General features: G+C 36.9%; 1 protein-coding gene across 10 annotated transcripts in view; it reads right to left on the bottom strand.

The window, feature by feature from the left end:
- MGAT4C (MGAT4 family member C) overlaps positions 1-16,349 on the bottom strand; it is a 777,100-nt gene that overhangs the window by 47,642 nt on the left and 713,109 nt on the right. The window lies entirely within an intron of this gene.

The following is a 16,349-nucleotide window of genomic DNA, read 5'->3' as shown; positions in this document are numbered from 1 at the left end:
TGTGCTAGTAAATAAATTATATTTTATAATATTCCACGTAAACAGAGGATTTATTTTCCCTTAGAAAGTAACTTCAGCCCATATTATCTAGCTTCATTTTATCTAAAAAGTGCATAGGCTAGTTTGTTAGTTTGTTACATGTTTATCCATGCTATTATGTGTGTGTGTGTGTGTGTGTGTATGTATATATATGTATGTATACAATATTCAAGATATTCTTCCTGCTAAAACTTCTTTCACTGCCTGGAAAAGTTTGTTATTGCATGTCTGCCAGACTATGCTAACAAGGGCATTCAGAAGAAAACTGCAGCTATAACTCAATTAATACACGAAGAAAAGTCTCTAAAGATTCAGGTGAGCATTCATTGAGCAAAAACAGTTGGAGGAATAATATGTTGTTATTTTGCATTACTTTTTTCACTACCCTTAAAAATAATATTGATATTTTAAAAATCCAGTGCTTCTCTGGGCTATTTAGTTAACTTGAGGAACAGATAAAGTTACATTCTGGAGTTGATGCTGCATAAACATTTATTATTTTAGACAATTGTTAATAGTGAAAATTTGCACGACCTTAAGGCACACATTTCTCTGCCTCTCCTAACATCTCCACCAGATTTCCTCATCTCTAGGTAGATGTGGTCAGCTTCTGTGGTCAACAGCACTCTCACTGGGATTTCTGTATTTTTCCTCTATTTTTTTTCTTCTGTAACTTCCATAAATAACAAGAAAAACTGCAGTTGAAGATTAATATTTTTAAATGGTCATAAAATAGTCATTTTGAGATTCTTATTTCAAATAAACTCATTTCTTAATATGGGGCTGTTATCATTATAACAAATCAGTTATACCTCAGTACAGAGAGGACAGCACATACAAGCAGACCCAGTCACTGGGGTGGGGAAGAATGGAGGTAGGATTTAAGGAGGCTTAGCTAAAGATTCCAAGAAATTTGGTATCCAGAAGGCTTAGCAACAAGAAATTGAATTCCAGACAAGCATTTGGTATTTGGCCATAGCAGGGCATTTGGGCTATAGAGTTTAAGTTTTCAACCTAATGGATGAAACACATTAATGAAAGGAGTCCAGACACTAAAGTGTTATTCAGGTGACCAGGCGGTCATGAAAGAACTGTATTGGTTTTGAGAATATTTATAACATCCTTCCAGACTGTGTGTCCTGCAGAGGACTAGGCCTTCTGACACTTTTCACTTAATAGTGATATAACCTTAAATATATTTCAAGATATATTTTAACAACAGATCTTTTTTTATAGTAGGGGTTGATGAATTTTCTAAAAGGCTGATTAACAAAATGGAATCTGTTGATTTATCCCTGTATTCATATCACCAACTGGAAACTTAAACACAAACTGAAAGCACAAGACCTTAGGAAACCAGCAGTGGTTTATAAGGGTTTATTTGCTGATAATTGCTCTATATACTGAGAAAAATATCATAGGGCTTTACCTCAAAAGAGATATACATGAAATGAGATGCACATTAAGTAAAAGGTAATTAAGCAAAGATAATTTTCTCTGATTATATTGTCATATATTTTCTTTTTATAAATATTATTTTGATATATAAATAAAATAGTTATAAGACTGTCATATTCAGGTAGAGAAATAATGAGAATAAATTAGTAGGATGTTTACTTTTATGGATTATTAATATTTAGTATATTAGATGGCATATTTAATGTGACTCAAATTATAGACAGATATGATTTAGCTGTATTTACTTCCATTTTGTATTTTTTTATCAGGCATTATTATGTACAATGGTTAATTTTTCATATACTCTGTTTTTTAGTGTGATTAGAAATATTTTGATCATCCTACAGATAATAATATTAGTATGAAATAGTTAAAATAATTTAAAACATAATTGACAGAATTTTTGTTATTTTCAACAAATTCCTAATATTCAAACTTCAAATGCTCAAATATTTAGCATACTAACAAACATATAATATATAAATATGTTTACAAATATAAATAATGTAATTACTCAGAATGCTATAATAAAAGTATAAAAATATATAATTCTGTCATTTTTAAATTTTGAAAACGTAAACTTTGCTTCCACCTAAAAGGAAAACATGTTGGAAAAATCTCAGGGTAATGGTGATTGACTAAACATTCAACAAGAGACAGTAATTACATTAAGATATAAGCATAAATTTCTGATGGCTATGGAAGGTTTTCCAAGATAAGAAAATCTAAGCAGATGAAAAATATCTGCACATTGACTTTCTGAAAAATATAGAGTATTTCATTAATGGTAGAGGTTTGAACACAGTCAATCCCTGATTTTTAGATAAATGAATTGCTTCAATAATATAAATGTCACCAATTATTATACTATATGTTAAATTAAATATCAAGAAATGTGTACGTTCTATATTTTTCTCAAGCAACCAGTTCCCTTCATTAGCACATGAGCAGCTTCAAGAATCAAATCAACCGTCACCCTCCATCACTCAGTGAAATTTATGACAGATAACGAACAGGAAACTTGAGGAAAAATGAAAGACAGAAAAATTACCTTTCTCAAAAAATCTATGCTCATCTGAATCTTAAATCATGTATTGTTTTTCCTTCATATCATTCTTGATGGAATCTTACAGAAAAAAAAAAAAAAGGATTAAAATGACTGTGCTTCACTGTCAAGAGAAACCTATGGTCAGGGAAATACCTAATTCCCAAAGCTTTCATCATTAATATTTTATGAGTCTTACTGATCTGTCCTATCTAGAAGAAAAATTTATCTTTCATTTGTGCGAGCACGGCCTGCCAAGCAATACATTTCATCTCTGTAAGCTGAGTGGTGAAATGCAAACAGCAGAGAAGATAAGAGGAGACCAAGTGTTCACTTTATTTCTTTTACTGGAGCCTGGCTGCACTTTACTGAAGTTGTGGAGTCAGCCAAGCAAAGTGGAAGATCTTTAGGGAGCTGTGAAGGGGGTCAGTTCTGTGCCAATATACTTTGGCCTGCATGTGTTGAATGCCCACACGATTAAGCTGACTTCTCCATAAGATGTTTAGCTATAGTGAAAAATTTTTAACTTAAATATTTGCAAGGAAATTTGATGCCTTAAAACACTGGAAATCATAAACTCAAACTGAGAACTTCTTCCCTTATAGATGAAATGACTAAAGGCAAATTAATAATCTTTGAATACTTGAGACTGAAAGGGCAGAATATGTTTCCCTCAGTTAGCATGGCTCACCAAAGCTGAACTAAGGATGTTGTATAGGCTCCTCTGTGCACTGGCTCTGAGTACTCCCGGGGCAGTATTCCACAGAGAAGCAAAACAGAGTAAGGGTCCAGGATTCCCTGTCACAGCCAGAAACACTTTGGACATCCATCTGTTAGGTCCACTAGATCACAGGTCCATCTAGAGTCACAGGAAGTGGAGTGTGGTTACCTCATGTAGTTGAAATGATGATTTCTGGAAAATTCTATTTGCTGTACAATCAGGGGAAAAAAAATTCCTGATTTTGAATGAGCATTTTCCTTTGCTAGAGACTGTAGAATTCAAAACTATATGAAAAGACTATGTTTCTTTTCTTCAGAGCTCTTACCTTGATTTTTAATTAATATTTAACTATTATTATTATTTAACACCTTTCTGATCTCTTACAACATAGATCTGACCCTATTTATTGTGGTAAACATTTGCACACCCAAAGTCCTGTATACTGTCGGTCAGCAGTAGGTGTTCAGCAAGTTTTTGTTAAAAGATTTGCATATTTTTCCTTTACATCAGTTTAAGCTTTTGTTTTGTCAGTAGCACCTTAGCTTGTTCTTTATCTAGTCTTAGTTAAATTTGATGTCACTTTGTGGAAACAATATTATTTTAACAAAAAAAATTCAGTGTGTGAAGTGGATAATCTATTTAAAAAACCAATGTAACAATTAAAAGTTAAATAAGCAAATACAACATGCTAAGACTGAGTAATTTAAAAAAAAAATACCTTGATTTAAAAATCAAAATAGTTTTCCTTAAAGCTAATATTTAACTAAATTTATATCATCTTGTTAAAAAAACAGAATATCCTTTACATTGCTTAGGCTTTGAAAATTCTCTAAATTTGTTGATTCTATAATAATAAATCTCTGAATCTGTGTAAACTCTTTCATTGCTTTTGCTCACAACCATGAAGGTGATTTGATGGCACTTGTATAGATAGATTCCATTGGTAATTTCCACATTTTTTTCTTTTATTCAAAACATCAATTATCTGCTTTTAGTTTTTAAACTTTCTTTCCTTTATTTCTGTTACTTGCAACAATGTATGGCTACTTTTTTGGGGGGGTCATATTTTACTAAATAAACAAGCGTTTTTGTTGTTTGCTTATTGATTCATTTTTCTTGTTTTTTAGTCACTTCACAATAGTTATGTTAGGTGGAAAGATAAATGAGCAGTCAGGGAAGGGGAAGAAAATGTTCAAAGAATAAACTGCCCAAACTCTGCCCAGGTAGGGGTCCCACTTAAAGACAATAAAGGCTTTGCAGGGAGATAACTTCCTGCATTTCAGGACCGGTCAACTGTTCCCAACCAGGTCCCAAGATAGGCGCAATCAAACAAAACTAAGAACTGCCCAAACCACACCTCCTCATAATCTCATTAAAATAAAATTGCAGTTTTGTTCTCCCCCACTGCTGTGAACTTTTCTGTTTGCATTCTGGGAAAAGACATGTGCACCAAGAGGAATGGGTGCATAACTGGATTGTCAATCAAATGATGCCTCAACCCTGTCGATCAAAGAACTGCCTCCCAGCTAGGACATGACAAATAGACCCTCCCATAAAATTTTGATGCCTTTGTCTGCCTTGATTCTGGCCTACCCCTCCGTTATATTCAAATAAAACTTTTGCTCTGTTTCTCTATTGTGTCTCTTTCCTTCAATTCTTTGTTTCAGCAGGGACAAGAACCAAGAACAAACTCTACCCATAACAGTTGCACCTTACTCAAAGACCAGAGGAACTTTATTTTACAATTAAATTGAAGTATAGGAACTAGGGAACCAGTCAGGGGTATTCCTCGAGTGACTCATTTTTGTCAATCAGTTTTAAAGCCTTTAAATTGTGTGTAAAAAAATTACCATCTGATGTGGACTTTCACAGTCTTTCAATTAATACTGAAGAGTCAGAAATGTTAAATTCACAAATCCAAAGAGAAACCATATATAGTCAAGCCCAGGAAAAGGTCAGGGAGTTCATTTTGTGAATCGGGGGTGAAAGAATGGGGAGTTGTAACTCTGGGAGTAGGGGGTCGAGGGGAGAATCCTGGGACAAAGTACCTTTGAAACCAAAATCAGTCAAAGGGAGAAATGAAGTTTAAGAAACCCATTTATTTCTTACAAGTGGTTGTCTGGTCTCTTTCTCAACCAGGCTGCACCAGAAGAGAGCTCCACCCAACCTCTCTGGTCCAGATAAACCCTGGAATGCCCTTGTAATTACTTATTGATATGTAGATGAACCACTTTTCTTCACTCCTTGAAACACCTATTGATATGGAGATGCGCTAAAGCCAGGCGAGAGATTCTGGAAATACTGCAATTTTACCCACAGGAGTAACATCTGAAACTGCTGACGTGATGGCATGTAACAATGACACTGACTTAAGGAAGACAGTTTTTGCATTTTCTCATAACTTTGAGAGCTCTCTTTTCTACTCCAAACATTCAGGCTCCAAGTAATGTTCTTGTTCTCACAGCAGCTATCTTTCTAGCTTTTCCATATATGCTTATGTAAAGGATGTCTGTTATCCCTTCCAGACAATTAGATAAGTGAATCAGATAACCCTGCTGCCAAAATCATGTCCTAAATGCAAATCTGGTCAGATCACTCTGGACTCTGACTCCTTTATTGGTTTCTCATTGTCTGGTTAAATAAATGTCTTAGCCATGTATTTTACGTCCACCAAGAATCCTATGTCTGAGCCACACTGAAATAACTGCCATTTTTCTTACACATTTCATGTGAACGTTCATGCTTCAGAGATTTTAAACATATATTCCATTTTCCTAGACAAAACCTTGACCAAGTGTCACCTGTTAGAAGGCCTGTAACCCCTGCAAGCAAGGCTGGTCACTCTCTCTCGATAGCACAGTTAAAGGACTAACTACATCTTACTGCACATTTTCCTTAAATGTCTGTATCATCTTAATGCTATAAACTCAAGGAAAGAAATCTTAACACATCATTTTTATGATTGGAATATAATAGATACTTAAAAATTGATAAATGACTAATACAATGAATTAACATGGCATTTTTCCCACAAATTGTGGCTTTTCAGGGAAAATACTCTAATGCAACAAGATTTCTCTAGCAGAGATAATTTTGAATTCTTTACACTGCTATTTAAGGAAGTAGTTTTGATTTCGTAGTTCTTTCTGGACCTCTTAAATAATAGATTGTTAGAAATTTATGTAGATGTGTTAGGCAGGAAAATAAATATGAGCAGGGTGGAAAGAGAACAAGGTCAGTGAAGCCCCCAGTAAAACTAGAAAGCCAGAAAAGACTCAGAGTTAATCACTTACAGCTCAAAAAGTCAAGAACAACTTGGCCATGAATGTTTGAATATTCCCCAGATAAAGAGAAGTATCTGAGCACAGCCCATGTCTTCATTGTGCCATTGTAAGATTGACTGTAGCCTGCTAAAAGGCCCAACTATAAACAGCATAATAAAGACAGCGAGATCCCACCTTAAAGCCAAAACTGCATTTTGAAAAAACCCAGGAAGTTAAGAAGAAAAATTCTTCACATACTCTTTAGCAAACAGATAACTCTGCCCACCTTGGAGGAAGGGCAGACAGACGTGACTGATTGATATGCTCCCAGACCGAGAAGCTGCAGTCCTGGGAGGGGACTAAAGCAGTACATTTCTTGTATTAAGCTAGTTTTGCAGAACTACCTAGAGGAGTGATAAGAAACTTAATGTCTCATGAAAGATACTTCTGACCACTTAAGTCCACACTCCAGCCCTTTGTCACATCCTTGAAAAATCCTTAAAAGGAGAAATCCCCACCCTTTCAGGGCGTTCCTCTCTCTCTGAAGTCACCTGCACTTTGTCTCTAACTAACTTTAAATAAAACTTTTACTCCATTTCACTACTGTGTCTCTGCCCCTCAATTCTTTGTTGCGGCAGGACAAGAACCAAGGAAAATACGCAGCACTGCTCCCCCCCAGCACATGTAAGGACTTTTGAGGTCTAGATTTTAATCAACATTGCCTCATTTCTTTGCTTGCTCATTAACTAAGCCTTTACTTAGATAGATTATTTTTATAAGAGAGAACAGGCTATAAATGAAACCACATTTAATTAATAGTGAACATTTTTTATCTATATATTTTAGTTACTAATAGGACATTGGGGCCTAAATGATCCAGAAAGCTATAATAGGTCTCCATAATAGCTGACATATAAATGCTATGAAAAAAATCTGTGGCAAAGACAATGCAAGCTCTCTTTCTGACCATTCCTTTGAGTAGTCAGTATAAATAGTGAGACAGGGACCCAGGGTGTAGTCAGAGTAGGGTGAGGGCCTCCAGAGAAAGCAAGGCAGGATATTTACAGTTAGAGCAATGTAACAATGTGCAAAGTTAAGTATTATGAAAAGTTAAGGTCACACTAATTGTCTAGGATAAACATACTAGGCTAGGAATATAGACAACTTCTCTGAGATCAGTTAAAGGTCAAAAGGCCTGGAGCAACTTGGCCTGGAATGTTTGAGTGTTCCCCAAGGGTATCTCAGCATAACCCATGACCTCACTGTATCTCAACTGTGGTAGGCATACAAGCCTGCACCCCTAGCCCTTACCCACATTCCTGAAAATCCTCAACCGACTATAAATACCCTAGACAACTCACCAACACAGGCGCTCTTGTCCTCTCCTGGTGTGAGACAGAAGCTCTGTCCTCTCACTGTGTCTCTCACTAAGAGCCTCTGCCTGGCTCTCCTACGTTGGGTGTTTGCTAAACTCATTCTTTGACTCCACAAACAAGAACCGCAGCATAAACAGTATAAAATATTTTCAAGATGTATAAAAATATTTTGTATCATGTGAAATAAAATGCTCATATTTTTCTTATAACTGCTATGGATAAAATTGCAATATTTCCAAAATCTCTTGCCCAGCCTAAGTGCATTTCCATAACGGTAAGTGTTTCCAAAAGGTGGAGAGAAGTAGTCCATTTCCATATCAATAGGTAATTACACAGGCAAGCAGGGGCTTATCTGGACCCTAGAGGTTGGGTGGGGGGCTCTTCTTCTGCATCTGGGTCTGGTTGCAAGAGACATGAGAGAGCAGAAGTGAGCTGCTTGTAAGAAAGAAATGGGTTTATCCCACTGTATTTCTCCCTTTGACTGGTTTTGGTTTCAAAGGTATTTTGTCCCTTGATTTTCCCCTCAGAGTTACAACCTCCTTTAGCAAGAGAAATAGACTCAGTAGTCTGCTTACAGTGAGAATTATTTTCCCCAATAGTGAACAAAATATTCAGTAAGACTCACGATTCAATTATACTTTGAATTTCTCAAGGTTTTAAATCTGAAAAATGCTTTAAATATATTATTGCCGTGGTGTGAGATAGTAGTCGAACTTCATTCTTTTGCATGTGTCTGTGCAGTTTTCCCAGCACCATTTATTGAAGAGATTGTCCTTTCCTCATTGCATTTTCTTGGTTCCTTTACCATACATTAATTGACCATATATGTGTGAGGTTATTTCCAGGCTCTCTATCTGTTCCATTGTTCTATGTTTCTGTTTTTCCCCCAGTACCACACTGTTTGGATGACTATAGTCTTGTAATACAGCTTGAAATCAAGGAATGTGATGCTTCCAACTTTGTTCTTCTTTCTAAGATTGCTTTGGATATTCTGGGTTTTGATGGTTCCACACAAATTGTAGGGTTGTTTGTTCTATTTCTTTGTCCCATTGGAATATGGTAGGGATTGCACTGAATTTGTAGATTGTTTTGGGTACTGTGTGCATTTTAGCAATATTGTTTCTTCTAATTCATGAGCATTGAATATCTTTCTATTTATGTGTCTCTTCAATTTCTTTCATTGAAGTCTATTGTAGCCAGATGTGTTTACTTTTTTTGACACAAAACCACTGTAGGATATTTCTATTTGAGCTGATTACTATGAACTAAAAGGAGAAGTATCTATCTCTTAGGTCCTTGCTTAACCATCTCTTTAGTTAAGAGTATCAGTTCAACAGCTCCTGAACAAAACTCTAACACTTGTAGGGTAAATTGTCAACCCCTACAATGTATATTTTATGATGCAAGTGAGCTCACTGAAACTGACCAGAGAGGTGGGAGACAGAGTTCTTGCACACAATGGAAACAGAAATAAAGCAGGTAGCAACAAAATGTACACAAAGCATTGTTGAGCTTTTCTTCATTCTCAATTTCTTAGAGGTGGAGAAAGAAACATGCATCTATTTTGAGAAATAAAATGAGGCCTACATCTTCAGTTTTTCCAAAGGAAGTAGAGACCTCTGGATATGACAGACCTCTCTGTGACTCAAGAATTCTCCAGCCAGTTCTTGATACACAGAGGGAGACCTCTAGATAGACTGGCCTCTTCTAAGTTAAGTCATTTCACTCAAAGAATCAAGAATTGCTTTTTCCTCATAGTATTTTTCGAGGGACTCCACATCTTGTCATTTGTTTATTTAATGGTATTTAGGTAAAGTCCAAGCAACTTTCACAGTTATCTTAAATGTTGAAGAAACAGAAATGGCCTATAAAGTTTAAAAATCTATCTTGTTGCTCAGCTACTCATGCAAAATGCCTATTAAAGCTCATATTATTCCTGGCTTAATGACATCATTATATATTACTTGCATAACCTAGAAAGTCCAATAAAGTGGAAATATTCACTCACATAATTCTAAATAATAAATCACCTAAAATTGTTAAGTTCTATCTTAACTTCATCAAGGCTTGAATTGAACAAATATATAATCACCTAATTCAAAGCTGTTAAAGTAAAATAAAGAGAACATACAATCGTAATATAAGTTGGTCACAGGGATGCAAGTGCAGCATGGAGAATATAAGCAATGATGTTGCAACATCTTCCTATCTTGTTAGATAGTAACTGCACTAGTTGGGATGATGCTTTAATAACGTGGGTAACTGTTGAGCCATTGTGTTGCATACTTGAAACCAATGTAAGATTTTTACATCAATGATATTCCATTTTAAAAAAAGAGTGAAAAATGACTTAACAAAAGGGAAAGGAACATTTCTTGCTCAGAGTCTGGATTCCAAGAAGAATATTCATCTGAAGATTTCAGACCAACAGGGGACTAATTTCTTCTTTTGGGAAATGGTCTTAGGGGTAAAATTCTGGGTGTGGAAGTATGACAAGGAAACCTTTTGGCAGATAGACATTTCTCAATGCTACCAGGGAATGCAGTTGGTTAGGAAACTCTTGAGGAAAGTAATGGGGTGGGGAGAGAGAAGACTTCTCTTTTGTTGAACCCCAACTCCGCATCCAACACCCTGGGGCTCCATTTGACAAGTGATAGTTTAACAAAGGCACAACACATCTTTAGTATCCTTTCCACTGGATTCCATTCTAAAGGACATCAGACCATCTGTCGCAGCAACAGAAGGCATGTAAGAGATGACAAGCCCTGCTAATCCTGATTGATGATCAGAGACAGAAGCAGGGGTGAACTTTCTCGCCATACAGAGTGAGGGCCAGGGCGAAGTGGATCCACAAGTCCTCTCAGCTGGACAGGTTCCTTACCCATAACTTAGAGGATTCCTTGGTCCCAGAAGACCTCTTCCAAGTGGCACCAATGGATTGCCTCAACACAATTTCAAATTTAACATCCACTTCTGTTAATTTTGGTCTGCTGTGTGTGAAATTTCTCTTAAGATACTGAAGTTTCTCAGAAAAGCCTATGCTATGGACCACATATATGTTTTCTTATCAGGGACAACAATGCAGATTTTGAAGGAACAAGTTACTTTTTTTCTTTAAGCTTTGCTTTGGTTTTTGTAGGTATTTACTCTTCAGGATTATGGCTCATGTCTCCAAATTCCTCTCTCTAAATGATTCCTGTCCTCTGCAGGTAGCTTCCTGGGAAAGGACTTGTTGCTGTTGTGTTTTTCCTGATTAGTTTGTCCTTTCATTTCATTTCTTGACACAGTTCAGTCATTGTGTGTCTGATAAAGCTTTTGAATCTCATTTTTAATCTTTGCATTTTCAGATTCCAAGGATTTATTTTATTTTGCAGTTTTGATGTAAGTTGTATCTTCTTTTAATTTATCCAGTAAAAAAAATATTGTACATGCACACATTCTCAGGAAAGGGCTGCTCCTTCCTTGTCTGGCTGTGGGATAGCCTGAGCCAACCTAACCCATAGCTGAGCTGGATGTCTGGGCTTTGTGGCTATTCAGCCATTCTCTTTGCTGTTCCAGCTTTCCATGCTTCTGCAGCTCTCTGTCTGCTGCCCCAGCCCCGCCAGCGGTAACGGCACAGCCGGAAAGGCCTGTAGGCCTTGGGGTAGACTCTCTTAGCTCTCTCCCCATGCCCCAGTCTTTGTCAGGTCATGGCCTTGCACTTGATGAAGCCCCTTCATGAAAGAATGATCAGTGCAACTGACCTGCGTTGTGATGGAGACTCCCTGAAATTCTAACTATTGCTCCAACTCACATGTAACCATAGATTGTCAGAAGTTGGGCTGATTTTCCCCTGTTACTGTCTAAAGCACATTCTCTCCATCTGCTGCACTGCCCTGAGGGATGAAAACAGTCATGTGTTTTTTTTAATTCTGGGAAGCATTCGTTTTTGTCTGGAATTTGGCCATTTAATTTTGTGCCTTCAGTTCTCTGAGGAGTTAAAAAAATGTATGACTTTGTAGCTTCTCTGGCTTCTTCTCAAGTATTCTTTTATAAGCATCTCCCCACAAAAGTCTTCTCTTTCTCTAGATTAGGACAATGCTGTCTATAAAGATATTGATTGAATTCAAAATTGAGATAATATAGATTTACTTCTCAAACACATCCACCAGCAATGGTGGTTCTTCCACCAGTGACGGGGCCAATAATGGCACTCAAAGGAGAGCATAGTTTAAGTATATGTGTGTGTTTTAGGTTTCCTCGGTCTATTTGTTTAAAACCTAATACCTACAGTGTAAATAACTCCAGTCTTAATAATCCACATATAGCACGGCAGAGAGCAACATGGACAGTATGAACTATGAGAGGTGGAGTAAGCAAATGAAACTACACAACATTCTCATTCTCAGTTGATGTCTACACTATCTTTCCAGTCCTCCAGGCCATCAGAGTCATTCTTAACTCTATTTTGCAATCCATATTCAATCTGTTAGGAAGTCCTGCTGGCCGCACTGTCAATATACATCTATAATCTAACCATGATTCACTAAAGTAACTGCTATCACCTTGGTCCAAACTATTATGATTTCTTGTCTCAATTTCACTTATATGATTTTAACTCATCTCCATTTTTTCACTCTGGCAGCCTGGTTGCCTTTCCTACCCCAACCTGCTCTGCAGTAACCAGAGTATCCGTACGGACGTGAGAGTCAGACAAATCTGATCCTCTATGCAAAACCGTATAATATCTTCTCATTTCTTTTGCAATAAACGTCAGTTACAGTCCACTCAAAGGTCCTCACGGATCTGGCCCTTTCCTTACCCTCATCTTCTCTTCTTTTCCTCTGCTTCCCTCTGTAGCAGCCGTCCCACCTTCCTTGCCGTTCTGTGCACATTTGGAAGGTTCCGGATGGAGAAACTGTATTGGATGTCCCGGTTTAGTTTTTGAAATCTTTTCTCCTAAATGTTCCCACGGCTTTAAGGCTTAGTCATTTTTTAAATATAATTGTCTCAGTGAGGTCTGTCGTAACCAACCAAATACAAATTCCTCCCTGCAAACAGGCATTCAAACACCCCTCAACTTGTCCTATTGTCTTTCTTTTCTATAGCATATTTCACCTTCTCATATACTATATAATTGACTGGTTTATTTATTATCTATTCTTTATCTTCTCAGAGCAGATTGAAAACCTTACAAGAACAGGATTTTTTTTTTTTCTTGGATGGTTTCAAGTATCTGATAAATAATAGATACGATAAATATTTGTTGGAAGAATGAATCAACATGAGGGAAAAAGCTAGTCAACCATTCTGTTTTTTGTATATAGATTCAATCAAGACATTTACCAACAGATATTTTATCCTCAGATTTCAAATTTAGTATAAGTTTATGGTATGTAGTAAAAATTCCCTTAATAATATTAATTTGTATAGATGGCAATAGTTTTGAAGGGTTATAGCTCTCTCTAAACATCTTCATTAACTGAAGTTTTAAAGTTCTATCTATCTCTAAAGAGAAATTTAGAAAAGAAGTAAAACATTACTAGAACTTCCAGAGTATAGTTGTCAGGACACACCTAGAATCATTGCCTCCTACTAGGTCTGTAAGCAATCAGATTCAGAATCATAGATTTGTACTATGTTCTTGTAATGCAGTTAATTAACAATTTTTAACAAATTGACCAATCAAAAAGTACACTCATTATTTTGATAAATCACGTGGTATGGCCGTTTTTTTTCTCCTATATGTAACAATAGTATTACATTACACAGCAGTATATTACAGACTATAATAGTATTATGACTCCTTTTGGGTTCCTAGACCTGATTCTAATGTGCATTGGTGGGGAAGAGGCTCTTCCCACACATGTAACACCAAGCACTTCTCCAATATCAGCAGAGTTTCTGAGAACTCAACTCAATTCTGATGTTATACCCAGAGACAGCACCAGATTCCCTGGGTTAAGGGCTCTGTTCTACAAGACTGCCCTCTACCCACCACTCTAGACACCAGTTGCAAGCCCCTGACTGTTACTTGTGCTTCTGACATAGCAGCTACAGACTGGAGATTCCCATGACCTCCTTCTTAGGTTCAATTAATTTGCTAGAGCAGCTCGCAAAACTCAGGGAAACATTTACCAGTTTAATAAAGGATATCATAAAGGATGCAAATTAACAGCCTGAGGAAGATACATAGAGCAAGGTCCCCAATAAAGGAGCTTCTATCCTAGGGGATCTTGGGGCCTGGCTCAGTGGCACTTGGGAGTGTTATGGATCCCCAAGCAAGGATGCTCTCTGCAACAGAGAAGTGGGATGCAAGAGAGAGATGTGCTCTTCTCAGGGATTTTTGTGAAGCCTTCACTGTATCGTCATGAATGACTAAAATCACTGGCCATTGGCTGATTCCACCTCCAGCCCCTGCCCTTGAGTGAGGTCTCTCATTAACATGACAAAACACCCATTTCACCTTTAAGTTTCTGCATAAAGTATATGTGAGTGTTTTAGATTTCCTTCATCTATTTCCTTAGATTTTCTAAGTATTTTCAGGAATTGTGGATGAAGACCAAATATACCTGGGAAATACATATTTGGTCATCTGAATGACTCATTATATAGTACATGGTAAAACATATACTTTATTTGCTTCTTCAAGAGAATGCTTTGAACAAGAATGAAATCTAGATAATCATGAAGAATATAGGCATTTACTCAAAATTGTAGCTAATGAAAAAGTTTAAAGCTTATATAATAACAAAGATAGTTCTTGTTATAGTAGGTAGATAGTCAGACATGAGCAGGGAGGGGACTGGGGACTTTGGCTGAGATTTACATTCAGTTAGATGCTTGTTTATATTCTTAACATTCCATATAATCTGTTCTCAAGGGATATGGGGAAGGAAGGTATAAATAACAGACCTTCTGAAACTGGTCCCAACATGGAGGAGAAGCTGACCCTTACTTCACCTCAAAATACATTATATGCTCATTAGCATACTAAAACTCACACCCATTGGTGCCATGACAGTTCCAAGGCAGACCATCTAAGGACAAAAAGAGGGAGTCACTCAGTTTCCTGGAATTCCCCTCCTGATTCCTAGAAAACCCCACTTATTGTGATAAATATTCCACCCCCCTGCTTAAACTCTAAGACCACCCAACCCAAATTCCTCTGTGCTGCTCATCTCTGGAGCATGCCCTCCCTCCCTTCTTGTGTATGAACTTTGCCTTATTAAATTACTCTTTGCTTGCACCCACTTGACGTGCTCATGAATTCTTTCTCGATCAGAGCCAAGAACCCTCTCCTGGGTTGCGGTCTCACCCAGAGTACAGGGAGATCTTCCTGGACTGGATTGCCCAACAACAGCCTCAAGGTGAAATTCCAAAGTAATATTACTTTTAAATGTAGTTGTAGAAAATGAAGATGCGACATGACAAAGCACAAAGTAAGTAGAGAAGTGCACTCAAGCATATTAAATGCATTGTGAAAACACCACAGCAACAAGCCATTTGCCTTTTGTAGGTTAGGAAAGTACCAAGGCATCATGGGAATATGTGGGCGTGAGCAAAACATAGACCCAACAGAAAATCAGAGCTTAAAAAAATGGCAATCTCTTTCAAAGGAAAAAAAGTCAAATGGGGACTATAAAGAAAAATCTAGAGGATCAAGAAAGGCAGAAAAAAATTCATAGAGATAGCCCCCAAACTGAAGAATAATACAGCTGTGTAAATAATTTATAAATCTTGCTTTGCAGTTGGCTTATAACAGAATCATTTAGGTCATAAAATATTCATTAGCTCTACTTCTGGTTATCAACAGTAGCAATAATGGTTAACATTTATATAGGTCATGGAGGCTGCTGGGCTGTATAATTCTAGGAGCACATCCTATTCACATGTAACACATGTGGATTATTTCCCTCAGTGTCAGGTGATGTGGTGGCAATGGTACTATATGTCAGGGCCTTACATATGTTATTAATTCATTTAAGCATCTGAATAATTACATAAGTTAGGAATTTTTATTATTAATCATGTGCTAATTTCTCTGTAGAGAAACAGCACAAACAGAAGATACCTATCTATTATCTATCTTTCATGCAATCATAGAATTTGAGAATTCCCACCATCTGCCATCCGCAAGCTAGGCCTGGAAAAGCAGCGATGTAGTTTCACTCTAGTCCAAAGGTCTGAAAACCAGGATAGCTAATGATGTAAGTCCTGGTCCAAGTTCCAGAAGACTAATCTTCCAGCTCCAACAGGCAGAGTGAATAAGTTCTCCTACTTTGACTTTTTGTTCTATTCAACTGATTGGATGAGGTTCACTCACACGTGGAGAGCAATCAGCTTTACTCATCTTACTGATTCAAATACTAATCTCATCCAGAAATATCTCACAGATGCACCCACAAATAATGTTTAGCCAAAGACCCTGTGCATTCTCCGATTCTTTCAAGCTAACACATAAAATG

Source organism: Manis javanica, chromosome 10, assembly GCF_040802235.1.
Source record: "Manis javanica isolate MJ-LG chromosome 10, MJ_LKY, whole genome shotgun sequence".
NCBI classification, from domain to species: domain Eukaryota; kingdom Metazoa; phylum Chordata; class Mammalia; order Pholidota; family Manidae; genus Manis; species Manis javanica.
Note: the sequence above shows the minus strand (reverse complement) of the source record. Positions and strands in the feature narration are given on the sequence as shown.